At 37.3% G+C, this 19,031-nt stretch overlaps 1 protein-coding gene across 12 annotated transcripts in view; it reads right to left on the bottom strand.

Annotated features, from left to right (window-relative positions):
- Window positions 1-19,031, bottom strand: part of EPB41L3 (erythrocyte membrane protein band 4.1 like 3) — a 196,382-nt gene that overhangs the window by 134,123 nt on the left and 43,228 nt on the right. The window lies entirely within an intron of this gene.

Here is a 19,031-nt window from a genome sequence, read left to right as displayed (position 1 = left end):
TAGGTTTAAAGGAAAAAGCAGTGGTGGGGCTTGGTCATTTGCAAGGATGGAATGTATACAGAGAGAGACTTAAGACTTCCGAAGCTATATAAGTTCAAAGCAATTGACAGTGCAAACTGTCCCTTTTAACATAAAGCTTTGCCATAAAGCTCTCATCTACTCTGTTGGAATGGTCATGGCTAATTATTTCTCCAAGGGAAAGAAGCATCTATTTACCTTGGGTTTTACATAATCTCAATACGACCTTGTAATTACTGCATGTCCATAAGTAAAAAGGTTACATATCTATAACTGTGGGGGTGACATATACAGCTTAGGTTATAAACTTACATTTTAATGTGAAAGTAAAGCAGCCAAATATGATATAATTCATCAACAAAAAATGTTTATTAGATAATTGTTATGCTCCTAACACTATGGAAAATATAAAAGTGGCATAAATCATTGTACACAAGGAGAATACAATCTTATTGAGGAATGATAAACTTAAAGATTATTCAGAATATGTATATGTTCAATGGAATAGATAAAATAATATTAATATATATAAACAACTGGGAAAGCATTGAGATGGCACAGTGCTTCTTAGTTAATAAGGGAGGGAATCTTAGATCACAAGTTCTCAAGACCCAAGGGTCCTAAACTGTCACAGGGGAAGAGACAAGTTGTTTCCCTAATGATGTAAGAAAACAGAGGGAAGACATAAAGACTGGTTAGAAAGTGCCAAACAGGTTTGCTTCCTATAAAATAGAATTCATAACAGCAATGTGGTCAATGGAACTTCCCGAGCAGGAAAGTGACAAGGGGAGATCTAGTTTTAAGTATATACATTTGGAAGCTATATGAAAAAAATGAATTGGGAAGTGGGGGTACTCCACAGACCAATTAGGAGGCTACAAAATAATCCATACAAGTGTTGATGACGTCTAAGATGGTTTTGCTGTGACTGGAGAGGAGATGGATAATAAGGATGTTTTGTAGTAGAATTAATAAGAATTGAAATTGAAAAGGAAGAATAAAGAAATGAAAGTAACTGTGAGGTTGTAATATGAACTGGGAAAATGGTGGTACCTTCAATAGAAAAAGGGAAGTCAGAAAGAAAGATGGATTTTAGAGGGCAGATAATAAGTACTGTTTTGGACATACTGTGTTTGAGATGTTTATGAGCTTCCAGTTGGACATGCCTAATGGACAGTTATCAATACAACCCTGAAGGTCATGAGACAGACAAGGGATGATACAGCTAGGATACATCTAGGAGTGACTGGCATAGAGAGGATGATAGTACCAAGGTGATGTGCTTATTACTAAGAAAGGATATAGAGAGAGAAAAAGAGACCCAAGACAATCTTTGGAGGACACCACAGATTACCCTCTCCAAATAGAAGGATCCAGCCAAGGGGATATTGTTGCCAAATTAGTAGGAAGATAGCCATTAAAAATCAATTTAATGAAATCCTAAGATAAGGAGGGGGATGGTATTCAACAAAGACAAACGCTCTTAATTAAATCACGGACATCTACAGAACCATCGATCAATGACTATAAGAGAATCCACATAACATTTTGATACCAGTCTGTTCCTACCTCAGAGGTTCAGTCTTGCTGAACAAGGAAGCAAAAAAAAAAAAAAAAAGAAATTAAATCCTTTAGTGCAAGATCACAGAGATCAAAACTATATTTGTTCCTCCAACCTTTCTACTTAAAACTATGCCTTATTTTTCCCAGATGGCTTGGGACTGGTGAAAAGATCAGGAAGATCAAGGGCAAGAGGAAAGGAAGCAGAGAAGAAATGGGGGGATGACATTAAAAAAAACCAACTTGAACATAAGCATGCCATACTCCAAGTCTATTTGTTTTTCTTTTCTAATCAGCTATAATCTCTTCAAATCTATAAAATGAAAGATAAAGAGAAAAAAAATTGGAAGAATGCAGATGAAAATAGAAATATTTTTAAAGGCAGAAGAAAATAGGAATTACCCACATAGAAAAAGAAGAGCGGATCAGTTACAAGAAATAAAAGAAAAAAGGAGACAGATAGACTGGAAGAATATTAATCTAAGGACAGAAAGGTAAAGATTACAACAGAGGAGAGAGGAAACAGGGTAGTTGGAAGAGATGGTAAAGCATGTAGAAACTGCTTACAGACCCTTACATTGACCAATACACAAATGCTTTAAGGACCTGTGCTTACTAGAGTCTATTTCCATTCCTATTGCTAGAACAAAGCAGGGTACGGCAGGGGGAGTCCATCAATATATTAGGGAAGGGGGGGAACATCTGGTTAATAATCAATGTTTGTTAAATATAGGAATGATGGGCCCTTAGCCAGGGAAAGAGGAAATCGGCAGAGCTGGTAAAAAGGTATTGGTCAGAAGTAAATCTAATCCAAAGGACTTTAAAATGAAAAAGACTGGGGAACAGAGTAGGGTGGGGGGTGGGGAATGCCAAGTTATATATACCAAGGTAAATACCACTACCTATAAGAAGAAGAACACCAAGAAAAACATTAAGAAATTCACAGGAGATAAAAATCAAAGAAAAGATGCAGCATGGGAATTTCTCAAGAACTATGTTGAAAAAAACAATGAGGCCGAAGGTTGGTTCTCTAAAGAGACCAATGTGAACACACAGGGAACCCATCGACAAAACTAATTTTAAAACTGAGATACAAGATTGAAGCAAGGGCAGGCAACAGAGGATGTACACAAAGATGGGGCACAGTGCTGTAAAAATAGTGTCAGAAGCAGTGAAGCTGAGAATGAGCTGAAGCCTGGCAAAGAATGCTAATGGCAACAAGATGATTTTTCTAGTGAGAATGAGGAAAAGGACATTTAAAATGGACAGCAGCACTGGTTAGGGTGAATGGGATGAGGAAGAAAAGGCAGGACTGCTCAATCCTTTTGTTTTGGTTTTCTCCACCAAGGGAAATGACCACTGGGGTAGAAAAGACAAAATATAGACAATACCATGTGTAAACTATTACCAGTCATTGAGTTTGATTTCTATTTCTGATAAAAAATTTATTACAAATTATTAAAGGAATCGTGAACATGTAGAAAAGAAATCATGTTCACAAAAAAAAAAATCAGCATGATTTCAACAAAACCAATTTAGACTAGTCTTATCTCTCTTTAAAAAAAATTGGGTTTCTGGGTCGATAAGATGAGAATGTTATAGCTACATATTTTAGCAAAGTGTTTGACAAAAATCTATCATTATTTTTGTGGAAAACATGGAGAGATACGGGTAAATTTGAAAGAGATTAGAATTGCAGGCTCAGGGAGTAGTCATTTAGGGGTTAGTGATCAACCTGGAAAGATTTCTCCAATGAAACACCTCAGGGTTCTTTCATTGACCTTGTGCTAGTTAACATTTTTTGCCAACAATGTGGACCAAGCAATAAATGGTTTAAAAATGCTTATCAAATTAGCACAAAGTTGGGAGGAAGCTAATATAACAGAGGTAGCTAGATGGTATAGTAGAGTGGAGAAAAACCTAAATTCAAATTTGACCTCATTCACTTATTAGCTATATGACCCTCAGCAAGTCAATTAACCTCCCTCAGTCTCAGTTTATTCATCTGTGAAATGGGGATAATAATAGCACCTCCCTCCTTGAATTGTTGTGGGGATAAAATAATATTTGTAAAGTGTTTTACAAATCTTAAGGCACTATATAAATGTTATTGTTAAAAGCACTATATAAATGTTATTGTTATTATTGTTATAAATGATAGAGTTGGTATACAAAAATATCAACAGTCTAGAAAGGTGGACTGACAAGATAAATATTAACGAAGATCAATGTAAATTCTCACACTTGGGTCTAAAACATCAATTTCACACTACATCAAGAGGAAGGGCAAGCTAAAAACTGTATTTGTCTGAAAAAGATTTGGGGTATCTAACAGCCAGAGAGAAGAGAGTCATTCATCTAGATAAGACATTGGGCCCTCTCTGACCTGTTAGGAGGGATACAAAGGAATTCAGAACAAATTTCATTAGGAGATTCAATTAAAGGAAATTTTAAAAGTAATCACCCCAGAATTACTACAAAGTAAAACTATACTGACTAGAAGGGCCATATATAATCATTTGTAATCCAAGAAATATCTGTGATTTGGTGTAATTTTTTTTTCTCTATGATGAGAGGCAGCCGTGACACATCCTATGAGGATGAAAAGCTATTCTTGGAACCAAGAAGCCCTAGATTCAAGTTCTACCTCTGACATTTAAGGACTATGTTCCCTTAGACAAGTCACTTCATCTTTATTTGCTCCAGACAATTCTCTGATTATAAATTGCAGAGAACGTCCTGACCTGCAGTGTTAGAGTATATTTTCTCATCCAGGAGTTACTTGTACCACTGAAATCATCAATCTAGCCCCTCTTAATATGATAATGAGAAAGAATGTATGATGACAATTACATGCCTTTGGGGCCCCCGGATGAGCCCGTCAGGTATGTTATAGTCAGCATCCTAATACAGAAAGAAGAACAACAACCTTTCTTTCTGGCTAAAGGCAGCATTAACTACTTTACTCTACCAAGGAGCTATTCAGGGTCCCGGAGCAGAAATTTACTAGTGATTCCAACTAATAAACTGAAAACGGTGAAGACAATTTTTATCATTTTCTCTCATTAGGAATAAGTTTACACATGCAGATAAACTGCCTCATTTGTGCAAAAAAAAAAAAAAGTTTTTTAAACCAGCAAAGAAACATTCAATTTTGTCTTTAAGTGCAAAAATACAATGATGCGTTTTTCATGTCAAGTGGTAAATAATTTACAAAATTAAATAATATATAGTGTTATAACAAGGAAGTCTATAATTACTCTTTAAAATTTCACTGACACCAAACACCAGAGTAAAAAAGCTCCCAATATTCCTGTAACAACAGAAATACTTGGTTTCATTGCACTAGTACATTTCAAAAGGCAAGAGAGTCAGCAGTCTCCTGGGGGAAAGGGAAGCTTAGAAAAGCTTTCAAAGGAGCCAAAAGTAAATCATTTAGGGAAACTTCTAAAATAGGAAGGTCTGACTCAGCAAAATTGAGGGGATATTGACTAAATTTTATCCCATGGACTTCCCTGTTGTTCCAGAGAGAACCTTCCACCGTGAAGATTGAGTAGTTTTATGTCTGTGGCCCCTGAAGCAGGGCAGAAAGTCAAACACACACACACACACACACACACACACACACACACACACACACACACACGGCCATATTGATTGATATAGAGATTTCAATAAGAATTTAAATTTCCAATCAGGAAATCATATATTATCTACAATGTTAAAAATTTCTTACACACATATACAGATTCACATGGAGAACAAAGGTTGATTTCACTCTAGAAAAATTTAATTTTGTGGTTAGTAAGCTAGCTCCAACATTACCAAAATACAAATCAAAAACAGATATTCATGTATCATCAATAAAATATATTTTTTAAAAGTTATGTGCCTCTAAAATTAAAAAAAATCCTTCAGATTTACAGAATATAAATTATATTCCTGTATTATGTGTATATGTTGTTGTTGGTCACTTTTTCAACTCTTTGTGACCCTATTTGGGGTTTTCTTAGCAAAGATATTAATTAGAGTGGTTTGCTATCTCCTCCTCCAGCTCATTTTACAGATGAGGAAACTGAGGCCAACTGGGTTAAGTGACTTATCCAAGATCAAACAGCTAGTGTCTACGGTCAGATTTGAACTCAGGAAGATGAACCTTCCTGACTTCAGGCCCAGCACTCTATCTACTTAGCGACTTAGCTGCCCATATGTATATGAGAACCAAATTAACAATAGGTTAAATAGGTTACCCTCCAAAGATAGTAAGTTAACAGCATGATTGATTCCTCAGCAGTACGGTTATAATGTTATTGTTGTTGTTTTATAGTCATGTTTAACTCTGTGGATTTTCTTAGCAAAGATACTGGGATGGTTTGCCATTTCTTTCTCCAGCTCATTTTACAGATGAGGAAACTGAGGCAAATGGGTTAAGTGACTTGCTTAAGGTCACACAGCTGGTAAGTGTCTCAAGGCCAGATTTGAACTCAGGAAGATGAGTCTTCCTGACTCTAGGCCTGGCAGCCTATTCATTGCACCACCCAGCTGTCCAAATGCTATCACACAGAAGTTTTATGGCTCTCCAAAGGAGTTGCAATAGATGATCTATAAAGTTTTTTCTAATGCCAGGATTAAGTCATCAAGGTCTAGAATTTCTAGAAGAGTCTATTTCTACTTCACGTATGTATATGCATTTCTTTTATGTGTCTAAATATGGGGAATAGAACAGACACTATTAACAGAAACACATAACTAGAAATGAACTTCTAGGGCTCCTTCTTTACAGACTTAATACAAAGGCATATTATCAGGATAATAAAAAGTTATGATTCTTCACCAATCCTTTGATAAGTGAGCCCTAAAATCATCATCATAAGAAGGATACATAGGAAAAACCCATGAGTCATTGCATATTTTTCATTCTTCAATAATTTTTCATTTTCTGTAGGAATTTTAATAGAAAACAACAGCAGGGGCATAAATAAATTAAACTTTATATAGTAAGTTTCTGGTAGAAAAATCACCAAAAATACTTTCAGGAGATAACTCTTTTAACCCTAAAACTCAACTTCTCAAAATTATAATAATTCATGAGTTTTTCTGGCAGTGGGTGTAATTTAATGACGTGATTCCCCTTAGCAAAAAATAGATAAGTCAATCCCAAAATAACCACGATTGAAGTTTTAAGGAAAAATTAAATCAAAAGGGAAAAAAATGTAAAGCCCTGACAAACTACAAAAGAAACAACACTATGCTCAATACTTTTGCCAAATATAATACTGGATGAAGCGTAACTGAATGAACTAAATATAACAACTACTCTCCTCCATCTCTCATGAAATGCACACAGAATGACTAGAATGTTATTTAAATGTCATCTACAAGAACTATGCTTTTCAACTAAAACCAGAAATACTCACTGCCTTTCAGAATTTTAAACAGTAACAATAACTGTTACCTGATGCTCATTAGTGACAGTTCATGAGTTATTTTCTCATTAGAAACCATCTTTTGTTTTCTTAAATGGGAGGCTAATTATGGGAAGCATTTAGATTCTAGGACTTAAAAGATAGATCATGTGTCAATTTTGCTAATCCACATATACCAATATAATCTGCTTTTAAAGTGTGGCCCTTATTTTGAAGACATCAGATCTAGTTTAGTCGCTGTTCTATAGGATCACCCACAGAGAGGCAGAATAGTCTAATGGAGAGAGAGAGCTGATGTGGGAGCCAGGAGATCTAGCTTCAAATCCAGCCTCTGACACACTGACACATCTTGGGCAAATAATTTAACTTCTCGGTACTTTAGGTAACTCTCTATGAATGTAAATTGCCAAGAAGGTGCTTTAATCTGCTTTAATAGAGTTGTTTTATCACCATCCTTCCTTAAGACTCTGATGGAGACAACCAAGGACCCTGAACCCAAGACCCTTGGGGACGGCAATGTTTTCAGCCTAGTGTGTGAAGCTCTTCTGGAGACACAACCCAGCAAGCGCCCCTGCTTTTATTGAAGTCACAACAACTGAAGATTCAGGAAAAAAAAAAGCTATTGTTACCAAAGTCCTTGGCACTGTCAACTGACTTGACATAAGAAACTGATATGATTTTATCAGTGAAAATAACATTAAAGGCATTGCCATCTGCTTTGCTGCTGTACTCTAAAACCATGGTACCTTTCAAACTGACTTGCAGCTAAGACTTTCCATGTGTGTTGTCTCTCCTACTAAAATGTGAGACCTTTGAGAACAGGGCCTATTTTACTTTTCTATTTGTATCCTCAACACTTAGCACAGAGCTTTGCACAGAGTAAATGCTTAATAAATACTCGATTCTTTCAGCCAGTCACACATTGACTCTAAAACAAAGAAATAACAAGTTCAGGCCCTGATTCCCAATGAACAAATACAACCCCACATTACTTGAAACTCCCAATATTTACTCCACCCACAATTTCACTCACTGCCTCAAACACCGAAGTTTAACTTTATATGGTTTAAAATGTTAGCGGGCAACCTATTACATAGCCGTTTTAACCATCCCTGTGATTTTATCCATGTTTGGGGAACCCAGGAGAAAATTCCTCTACAAAAGCAGATCTACACCTTCTTTCAAGTTTGCAATCAGAAAGGGTTGCCAGGGCATGGAGAGGCTAACTGACTTAACCACATAACCAGATATGGCAGCAGTGGGCCTTGAAACTAGGTCTTCCTGACTCCAGAGCTGGGTCTCTATGCATTAAGACACACTGCCTCTCAGTTCATTTAAAAATAAAATAACACAAAATTAACAAACACGATGTCCTCTATTCAAGGTTACTTTATGAAGAGAATAGTCTTAAATAAATAGGGGGTTAGGTGGCATAGTAGATAGAGCTCTGGCCCTGAAGTCCGGAGGACCTGAATTCAAATCTAGACTCATAAGTTTACTAGTTGTGTGACCCTGGACAAGTCAGTTAACTCTGCTGACCTCAGTTCCTCATCTGTAAAATGAGCTGGAGAAGAAAACATCAAACCACTTCAGTATTTTTGCCAAGGAAATCCCAAGTGGGGTTATGAAGTCGGACACAACAGAAATGACTCAACAACAACAGCATAACTGTACAATCCAATGTCTGATATTTTAATCCTGAAAGGTAAAGTACAGATCACTAATGCTTCTGGGCAGAAGGCAGTTATCTCCATTTAGTGGATTCTACCCATCTAGATATTAATGATGTAGATGCCACCTCTCACAGATTCTCAGAGTTAAAAATAGCTTTTTACAGGTCCTCTTATGCAATCTGTACCCAAACAAGAATCCTCATCTCCAATATTCCTAATAAGGCACCTAGTTTGAACTTGAAGACATCAAGGGATAGGAAACTTACCTCCTGAAACAATCCACTCCATTTCTGGAGAGCTCAAATTGTTTTCTTTACCAAGTCAAAAATCAGCATCTTTGCAATTTCCTTGCTCTTAGTTCTGCCCTCTAGAGCCAAATGAAACAAGCCTAATCCTTCTTCCACATGACAACCTTACAAATACTTAAAAACATTGAAGTTGCCAGAGGATAACTTAAAAAATGATAAAAAACCCATTCCCTGGAAGCATTTGCTATAAGCCTGCCATCATGACAGGCAAATGAATGGGTTTGTCACTTTCAAGGGTGCCACCGAAAAAGCAAAATGAAAGGTGAAGAAGTTCCCACCTTCCATTCTTCTGCTGTCATCACCTTCTTGTATGCAGACAAAAAAAATAGCAAAAGGACATCATTACCTCCCCACAGTCCCCAGTGCACACACACGATTTTCTATTATCCGACAAATAGGAGATACTACACTTGCCAGAAACAAGAATGGGAGCTAGACGAAGGTCACTGAAAAGCTTTAACCCAAAGAAATGTCAGAAAAACAGGCAAGCTACGTGGGATTTAGATATAGTTGTCTAACGTTGAATTTGGAGCTAGAAGACCTGAGTTCCAACCCCAGCTCTTTTACTTACTACCTCTATGACTTTGGGCAATTCACTTATCTTCCAATTCAGTTTTTTCATCTGTAAAAGGAGGGATTAGCCTAATTAGTCTCTAAAAAAATTCTAGTTCTAACCTTAGATCCTATCTCAGATAAAGTAACAAACTGATATGGTATATGAGTGCTGATAGAATCTCTTAAAGCTTCTGAATCTCTCTTTTTATTGGGGCAAAGGGTGTTGTGAGGGGATCTCAACCTATAATTTCATTGTTGTGAGGATTTCCTAGTATGGAAAAATCCACCCACCAATACAGGTCTTGGATTCATCTGTACCTTACAATCCTAGTGAATTTTTTTAGGGCACTAAAATGTTAAGTGACTTATCCATAGTCGCCCAGCTAATATGTGTAAAAGGTAAGTCTTGCTTAAATTAAAGAAAACTCTCCATCTACTATACCATGCAACTTCTCACAATATTGAAACACAGAAATTTTATAAACATTTGTTTAATCATGGAGATGAGTCTTAGTCTGCCCGGTATCCTACCAAGCCATGACAGCATAATATTGTTTACATAGGTGAATAACAGATAAGCAGCTGGGCATCACCAACTTACCTCAGATGGCTGTCTCAAAAGAATAAATCCAGATATGTACCACTATGATTGTCTTAGTTGATCTCTATCACCTTCCACCCCTTTGCTAATTCAAAAGCTAATCCTCTGGTCTAGAGGCTGGGTTTTTGTTTTTTTTTAACAGTCCTGAGAATGAAGAAAACTTGAACTTCTGGTTCTAAATAAAGAAGGGAAACCAAAAGGATAAGAAAAGATTCCAGGGTGAGAAAAAAAGATGAGTTTAAAAAAGCAGATTAACAAGAATGCCACAGTAAATGAACTACAATGTTTTTTTTTTAAATATATTTGTAAGGCACCTATTCTCGGGTATTCCAAGGGTAAATTGTGACTTGTCTCAAAAAGGCAAGCACACAAGAATACGAGCAGATTCTATTCATTCAGTTAAATAAAAATGAAAAAAAGACTATTAATTGCTAAAATTATGAATAGAATTGAAAAGCTGTCAGTTCTTCCCATGTGCTTAGGTATGGAATAGAGCTAAGAAGGTACTGGTATCAGACCAGGAGGTAAAAGACCACATCTGCATTTGAAAGAGAAGTGATTCAGCTTTTTTTCCCCTAGTTTTTTCAGTGTAATGCCTCTTCTTTCCTAACTGCAATTGGTACAATTAATTGAGAATTGGTAGTTTTAAAAAAATACAATTATTATAGAGAAGCTCAAAGTGATACTTGTCTAATATGCAGCTATTAACATTTATATGGCACTTTTTGAAAATCTGTTAAGCTTTTTCTATACAGTAGCTAATTTGAGTTGGATGATGACACTATGAAGTTAATACTACACAGGTTAGTATCCTCGCTCTACAAATGGGGAAACTTGGGCCCAGATAGGTCAAGGTGATTTGCCCAAGCTGACACATAAGATAACAAATGTCAGAGGCAGGATTTGAACGTAAGTCCTCGTGATGCCACATCTAGTCGTACACTCATTATACTACTCCTTCTCTTTATAGCTTAGTAATTATTAACAGGGGGCCGCTAGGTGGCACAGTGGATAGAGTGCCAGACCTGAGCCTCAAAAAGCTCTTCTTCATGAGTTCAAATGAGGCCTCAGACACCTCCTTAGCAGTATGACCCTGAACAAGTCATTTAACCCTATTTGCCTCAATTTCCCCATCTATAAAATGATCTGGAGAAGGAAATGGCAAACCACTCCAGTATCTCTGCCAAGAAAACCCCAAATAGGGTCACGAAGAGTCAGACACAACTGAAAAACAACAACAATAATTATTATTAAGAACTTTTTTTTTTCTTTTGAGTTTGGGAATCTTTCCAAACAAACACAGGGCCAAGAGTTTATTTTGCTTTCACCATCAATTAGTGATGTTGCCTAGTAACTAATGAAATCTGTCATTAATGCCTTAATGGCACATAGGTGAATTGCTCAGGAAATGTGTAAACCAGTGCTTCTATAGACTCACAGGATATTAGTGCTAGTGGGGGGGGGGGGGCAAGGGAAATCATCTAACTCCCTCCCTTTTCAGAAAGGGATGTGGCTTGCCTTTGGCCACACAGCTATCAAACCACAGAGTAAGAATTCGGTTCGGCTCCTCTGTCTGTGAACCAGAAGAGGCCACTTCTTTCTCTCTCTATCCAACAGCTTTCTTTAAAGGTCAAAAGAAAACATTTGCAAGTCTTCATCTCTTCAGTGACCACCGCAGCATGTCTTCCCTAAAAGTGCATGCCACTTATACCTGACATTTCAAATATTTTGTAATTATTGCTGGAAAAGACTACCTGGGCCAAGAGATCCTCACTTAGCTAAAAGCCAGCTCAATAGATATAAGTAGCAAGATCACTGATGGAGATACATTCTAATCATGCGAGCTGGGGTTTTTAAACAATGTTCTTAAAATAGCTAAGTTTCACGTGTGGTGTATGTAGTAGGAAGATCACTGGCTATGTCTGGAACAATAGAATCACAGATTTAATGCTGGAAAGACTTTAGAGTATCTAGGTCAACCTCCTCATTTTATATATAAAGAACTGAGGAACAAAGGTTCCAGTGTCTTACCTATCCTCACACAGATAAAAATGCCAGAGATAAGATTTAAGCCCCAGTATTTTAACACAAAATTCACTGCTCTTTCCATTGCAAAGATTAGGGCAAGTCACTTAAACTTCCCTGGCTTTCAGTTTCCTCATATTTAAAATGATAGCTTCTGAATGCCCTCTGAAGTTTCAATCTCTGAAGTCCCTTTTAACTCTAAACCTGATTTAAAAAACAAAAAAATCAAAAACCAAAAAAACTTCTGAATAATATAAGACAAAGCTGTTAGGATAAGACCACAAAGGACCTTGAATGTCAGACTAAAAAAAAAAAGGATTTAAGTGGTAATATGCTCTGTCTTAAATCACAGCAAATTTTTCTCTCCAAACATTCCCTTGTGAGTACCTTGAGAGTAAGGACTGTCTTTCTATTTGTATCAGCATTCTTGGCACTTAGCACAAAGTCTGGCACATGGTAACGGCTTCATAAATGCTTGCTGAATAACTACTGCTACACTGGCCTTCAGTGGATCTCTTACCTTCACATAAGCCACTCACATGCTCTAATAACCAACTGGTATTGACCAGTCTAATCAAGATACACCACCCCCTTGTCACTACTTAGCTCCCTAGGTCCTCTAATGTACATGCCTCAGACACTTACAAGTGTGACCTTGGACAAGTCACTTAACTTCTGCCAGAAACAGATGTAAAATGGGGATATTAAGAACTTATTTCCCTAGGCTGTTAGGAGAATAAAATGAAATATCACATAAAAAGGATTTTGCAAACTTTACTACTATGTAAATGTTAGTTGCTGTGGTTGTTAACCAAGCTGTACTTATTCATCTATTTCCATAATAAGAAACCACCTGTACCTTCTTCTACCTCTAGGTCCCCATTCTCCCTCATCTCCTGACAATTAAAATTAATATTAATCAAGTTGCTAAATTCTGAGATAAGTAATTAATTTTACTCGTTATATGCATCTATATAGGTGCCAGCTTGCTTTCAAGGACCTATTCAAACGGCAGCATACTTTCTTGGATTTTGAGATAACTTTTGGATGATTTCCTGAATACTTCTTACCTTTTCCAATCTGTTGTAACACTATAAACTTTCTTAATATGTACTAATGTAACTATTTTTCAGTTAAATTGTATCTGATCCCCTTCCCTAAAATATTTTAGTTTCTATCACTATCTCTGTACACTTACTTAGGACTGTTTTTCACTGTAACCAAGCCTAACATGGCAATTATTTCATTTATTCCCTAGGAAAAGAAGAAGGTAATGTAGGTCTAGTCAACCTATGCGTTATCTTAGAGAAGGATCTCCTCATTGCAACAGTAAATATGCTTTTGGAGGAGAAATTAATGATCAAATGGGGACAAGCTGACTTCCTCTTTTCTATAAAGAAACTTGTCCGCTATGTTGAAAGTAAACTAACACCAGAAAGGAAACAATTTGAGGAAGCTATTACCATAGCAACTAACCAGCCTAAAACACTCTTTAGGCCTTTAGTCAACTTCTTGCATAGGCTCAAAGGAGACTTCATGACCTAAAGTTCCAACAAAACACATGTTGTAATCATTCCAGCTGCTGACTCAGCTCTACTGGAATGTACTCCTATCGCTAGTTGGGGTTGGGCTGGGGAAAAACAAGATCTTCCAATGTCCATTCTTTGTAAATGCAATTCTTTATTCAAAACCTATAAAACCTGATGTCTAATGTTGACCCTCTCCCTCCTTGCCCTCACGATATATGAAATAATGATTTTTCCCTCTCACAAGACATACAATATGGTGTACAATAAATAATCTCAAATGATTCATCAGGAATATCACAAAGGTTAAAGACTAGCTATAATTTTTTATTTAATTAAAAAAAAAAACCTTTCAATTCTAACTAACGTATTGTATATGTTAGCACGGGATATAAAACAGTCTTTAAGACAAACAAGACAATATTATAATAATTTTCATCTTTGTTGTTAGTTAACTTTGGCTTAATACTCATCAGATCCATAGACCTATCCAGTTCCTGTAATTCTTGGACATGGGGGAGGAGAGACTATATAATTCTTTGGAATTTCCTTTAACTATATATTTTCCTGGAATGGATAAAAATAGGCCCATTCCTAAATATGACAGAAGCCTCCAATTTTCATATAACTCCTTAATAGCAAGCTTAATGATGGAACAGAACCCAGTTAAAAGTTGGTCAATAAGTACCTAATATGTGCCATGCACAGTGTTAAATGCTGTGGATATAAAGAAGACTAAGGTAGTCCCTGCTCTGTAGGAGGTCACAATCTAGTGGGGCAGATAACACGAAAACAACTATATACAAACAAGATGTACAAAGGATAAGGAGGGAAGGCATTAAAAAGGAGAATGGGAAAGGTTTCTCTGGAAAGATTCTATTGAAATGGCTAAGAATAGGCCAAAGTCTAAGGACCAGTGAAGCACTAATGAGTCTACATCTCCAATAAGTAACTGCTGTTCTGTTAGAGGCTAGAAAAGATTTCTCACTTCATGTCCACTTTGATCCATTCCTCGGGACAGTTTTGCATATTCTGGCTATTCAAATTTATTTGTAGCCATTTGCCTAGGTTGGGACAGGCCTAGGTTCTGTAGCAGACCAAGATGGTGCAAAATCAAATCTAAAAAGGATCACTTCACTTTTCAGGTAACAGACCAAACTCATTCCCTTATTTTAAAACTCCCTAACTGAAATTTTCACATTCCATTCATGTAATTTGAAGGGCTCTATTCAATCAAATTGGATTAGTCTTTTGCTTACCCTCTCCCCCCATCCAAATAAAAAGATATTTCTGGTAAACTACTTTCCCCCCCTTAAAAAAAACCTGCTTTAAATTGTTTGTCATATTTGTTCTTATCAAGCATTTATTAAGTTTGTCCTTTGTACTTACTAAGCATTCAATTTGGATGCAAAAGAAAAAACCTTGTATGCTTGATACTGGATATTTAGTTGTTAAACAAAAGTTATTTAACAATACCCTTTTAAAACAACTTATTCCTCAGAAAACCTTTAGAATTCCTTCATAAGGTTAACCTTTGTGAGAACAGGAACCAAGGCAAAGAGCACACAACTCCACATTTAAAGGTAATAAGTTTAAAATTAAAGAGAGAGATTGTATTATCCCTTTGCCCCTCTCAATAAAAAAATAACAATAGCAAACATAATTTCTCTGTACTCATCTTCAGTAACATGCTTATATGAAAATGTGAGTTTAAGAGATATCAGTCATACATAGGCCAAGGCCTTTGCAAAAGAAATGAGAAACAATGAAGTCAGTCCTTGGCTTTTTCAGAAGCATATTGCAAAAAATAAATTTTCCATCCACCTGCAGTCTGGTCATATTCCTTTTTGCAAAATATACACAATCTTCACATTTATTTGGCATGGTAAATCATTTGTTGTCTTACTTTCTCTTGAGCAAAACATTTTAAGAACCTTCTCCTAACCTTTCAACAGATTTAGGAAGTAAGAAGAACATTAAGCCGAGTTGAATGCTATTTTGGTGTAAAGGGTTTTTCGTCTTGTTTTGACCAAAAACTGGGTGTCCATCACAGTGGAGACCACCCATTGGAGAAACCTTTTCTATTCAAACTGACAACTCATAGGCAAATTAAAGTCTTTTTCAAAGTTTAAGTGACTTGTCTAGGGTCATACTAGCCAGTGTTTTGTTGTTGTTGTTGGTTTGGTTTGGTTTTTTTGGGGGGGGGGGGAGGGATAGGCAATCCAGGTTAAGTGATTTCCCCAAGGTCACACATCTAGTCAAGTGTCTGAGGCCAAATTTGAACTCAGGTCCCCCTGACTCCAGGGCCTGTGTTCTACTCACTGCGCCACCTAGCTGCCCCAGAAAGTATCTATTGGTCAGGACTTGAAACCAAGTGTTCCTGACTGCCAGACCTGCCATCTCTTCAGCCACTATCCTCTGTTAACTTAAATAGCAAGAATAACAGAAAATAAAGAAAAGAAATACAACTAAACAAACAAAATGGATAAAAGCATACCCTAACAAGGAATAAAGAAGAATAGCCCAGTGAAAAGAGCATTTGATATTGAGAAAACTAGACCTGGGTTTGCATCATAGCTATGCCACTGTGGAGTCTCATGGATGTCACATAAATTCTCTGGGGTTCACTTTCCTGATCTATAAAACAAGGGGGTTGGGGGTCAGAGCCAAGATGGCGGCTGGAAAGCAGGGACTAGCGTGAGCTCCCCGCCAAGTACCTCCAAAAACCTATAAAAAATGGCTCTGAACCAATTCTAGTACTGCAGAACCCACAAAATAGCAGAGGGAAGCAGGGCTCCAGCCTAGGACAGCCTGGATGGTCTCTGGGTAAGGTCTATCCTGCACGGAGCTGGGAGTAGAGCGGAGCAAAGCAGAGCCCAGTGTGGGCAGCGCAGACCATCTAGACCAGGAGCCGAGCAGAGCATGCCCTAGCCCCCTGAATCAGTGAGCTATGGCAGTTACCAGACTTCTCAACCCATAAACACCAAAGACTACAGAGAAGGTTAGTGGGAAAAGTTGCTGCGGACAGGGAGTTTGCGGTTTGGTCACCGCCCCAGGGGCAGTGGAGGTGAGGCAGCTACAGAACTACAGCTGCAGTTGCTTCCAGCCCCAGGCCCACCTGATGGGAGGAATTAAGTGGCGGATCAGAGCAGGAGTGCAGAGCCTGCTGAAGATCTAAGTCCAGTCCAGGTTGGGGGTTCTTGGGGAAGGAGGAGTGCTGGTGTGGCAGAGCTGGCGCAACCCCCCAAGCTTGGAAGATAGAACTCTGTACTCTACAAGCAGTCATACCCCGCGGAAAAACTCAAGGGTCAAGTAAGTTGGCTGGGAACATGGCCAGGCAGTGAAAATGCACCCAGATTCAGTCTCAGACTCTGGAATCTTTCTTTGGTGACAAAGAAGACCAAAACATACGGCCAGAAGAAATCAACGAAGTCAAAGAGCCTACAACAAAAGCCAAGAAAAACATGAACTGGTCTCAGGCCATGGAAAAGCTCAAAAAGGATTTGGAAAAGCAAGTTAGAGAAGTAGAGAAAAAATTGGGAAGAGAAATGAGAAGGATGCGAGAAAACCATGAAAAACAAGTCAATGACTTGCTAAAGGAGACCCAAAAAAATACTGAAAAATACACTGAAGAAAACAACACCTTAAAAAATAGACTAACTCAAATGGCAAAAGAGCTCCAAAAAGCCAATGAGGAGAAGAATGCCTTGAAAGGCAGAATTAGCCAAATGGAAAAGGAGGTCCAAAAGTCCACTGAAGAAAATATTACTTTAAAAATTAGATTGGAGCAAGTGGAAGCTAGCGACTTGATGAGAAATCAAGATATTATAAAACAGAACCAAAGGAATGAAAAAATGGAAGACAATGTCAAATATCTCATTGGAAAAACCACTAATCGGGGAAAATAGATCCAGGAGAGATTTAAAAATTATTGGACTACCTGAAAGCCATGATCAAAAAAAAAAGCCTAGATATCATCTTTCAAGAAATTATTAAGTACTGCCCTGATATTCCAGAGCCACAGGGCAAAATAGAAATTGAAAGAATCCACAGATCGCCTCCTCAATTAGATCCCCAAAAGAAATCTCCTAGGAATATTGTTGCCAAATTCCAGAGCTCCCAGGTCAAGGAGAAAATACTGCAAGCAGCCAGAAAGAAACAATTTGAGTATTGTGGAAACACAATCAGAATAACCCAATATCTAGCAGCTTCTACATTAAGAGATCAAAGGGCTTGGAATACGATATTGCGGAGGTCAATGGAGCTAGGACTAAAACTAAGAATCACCTACCCAGCAAAACTGAGTATCATGCTCCAAGGCAAAATATGGATTTTCAATAAAATAGAGGACTTTCAAGCTTTCTCAGTAAAAAGACCAGAGCTGAATAGAAAATTTGACTTTCAAACACAAGAATCAAAAGAAGCATGAAAAGGTAATCAAGAAAAAGAACAAGAAGAAGAAACTGCAAGGGACTTACTAAAGCTTAACTGTTTTGTTTACATTCCTACATGGAAAGATGATGTGTATGATTCATGAGACCTCAGTATTAGGGTAGTTGAAGGGAATATGCATGCATATGTATATATATATATATATATATATATATATATATATATATATATACACATACACACTCACATATACATATATATGTTTATATATATGTATATGTGAGTGTGTATGTATGTATATACGTATGTGTATATACATAGATAGAGAGAGCAGGCACAGGGTGAGTTGAAGATAAAGGGAAGATATCTAAAAGAAATAAAATCAAATTAAGGGATGAGAGAGGAATATATTGAGAGAGGAAGAAAGGGAGAGAAAGAATGGGGTAAATTATCTCACATAAAAGTGGCAAGAAAAAGCAGTTCTGTAGGAAGGAAGAGAAGGCAGGTGAGGGGGCATGAGTGAATCTTGCTCCCATCAGATATGACCTGAGGAGGGAATACTATACACACTCAATTGGGTATCTTACCCCACAGGAAAGAAGAGGGAAGAAGATAAAAAAAGGGGGGATGATAGAAGGGAGGGCAGATGGGGGTGGAGGTAATCAAAAACAAACACTTTTGAAAAGGGACAGGGTCAAGGGAGAAAATTCAATAAACGGGGATAGGTTAGGAAGAAGCAAAATATAGTTAGTCTTTCACAACATGAGTATTGTGGAAGGGTTATACATAATGATACGCATGTGGCCCATGTTGAATTGCTTGACTTCTTAGGGAGGGTGGGTAGGAAGGGAAGAGGGGAGAGAATTTGGAACTCAAAGTTTTAAAAACAGATGTTCAAAAACAAAAAAAAAAAAAGTTTTTGCATGCAACTAGAAAATGATATACAC

The sequence above is a fragment of the Trichosurus vulpecula genome, chromosome 1 (genome assembly GCF_011100635.1).
Source record: "Trichosurus vulpecula isolate mTriVul1 chromosome 1, mTriVul1.pri, whole genome shotgun sequence".
Classification (NCBI taxonomy): domain Eukaryota; kingdom Metazoa; phylum Chordata; class Mammalia; order Diprotodontia; family Phalangeridae; genus Trichosurus; species Trichosurus vulpecula.
This window is presented reverse-complemented; position numbering and strand designations above follow the sequence as displayed.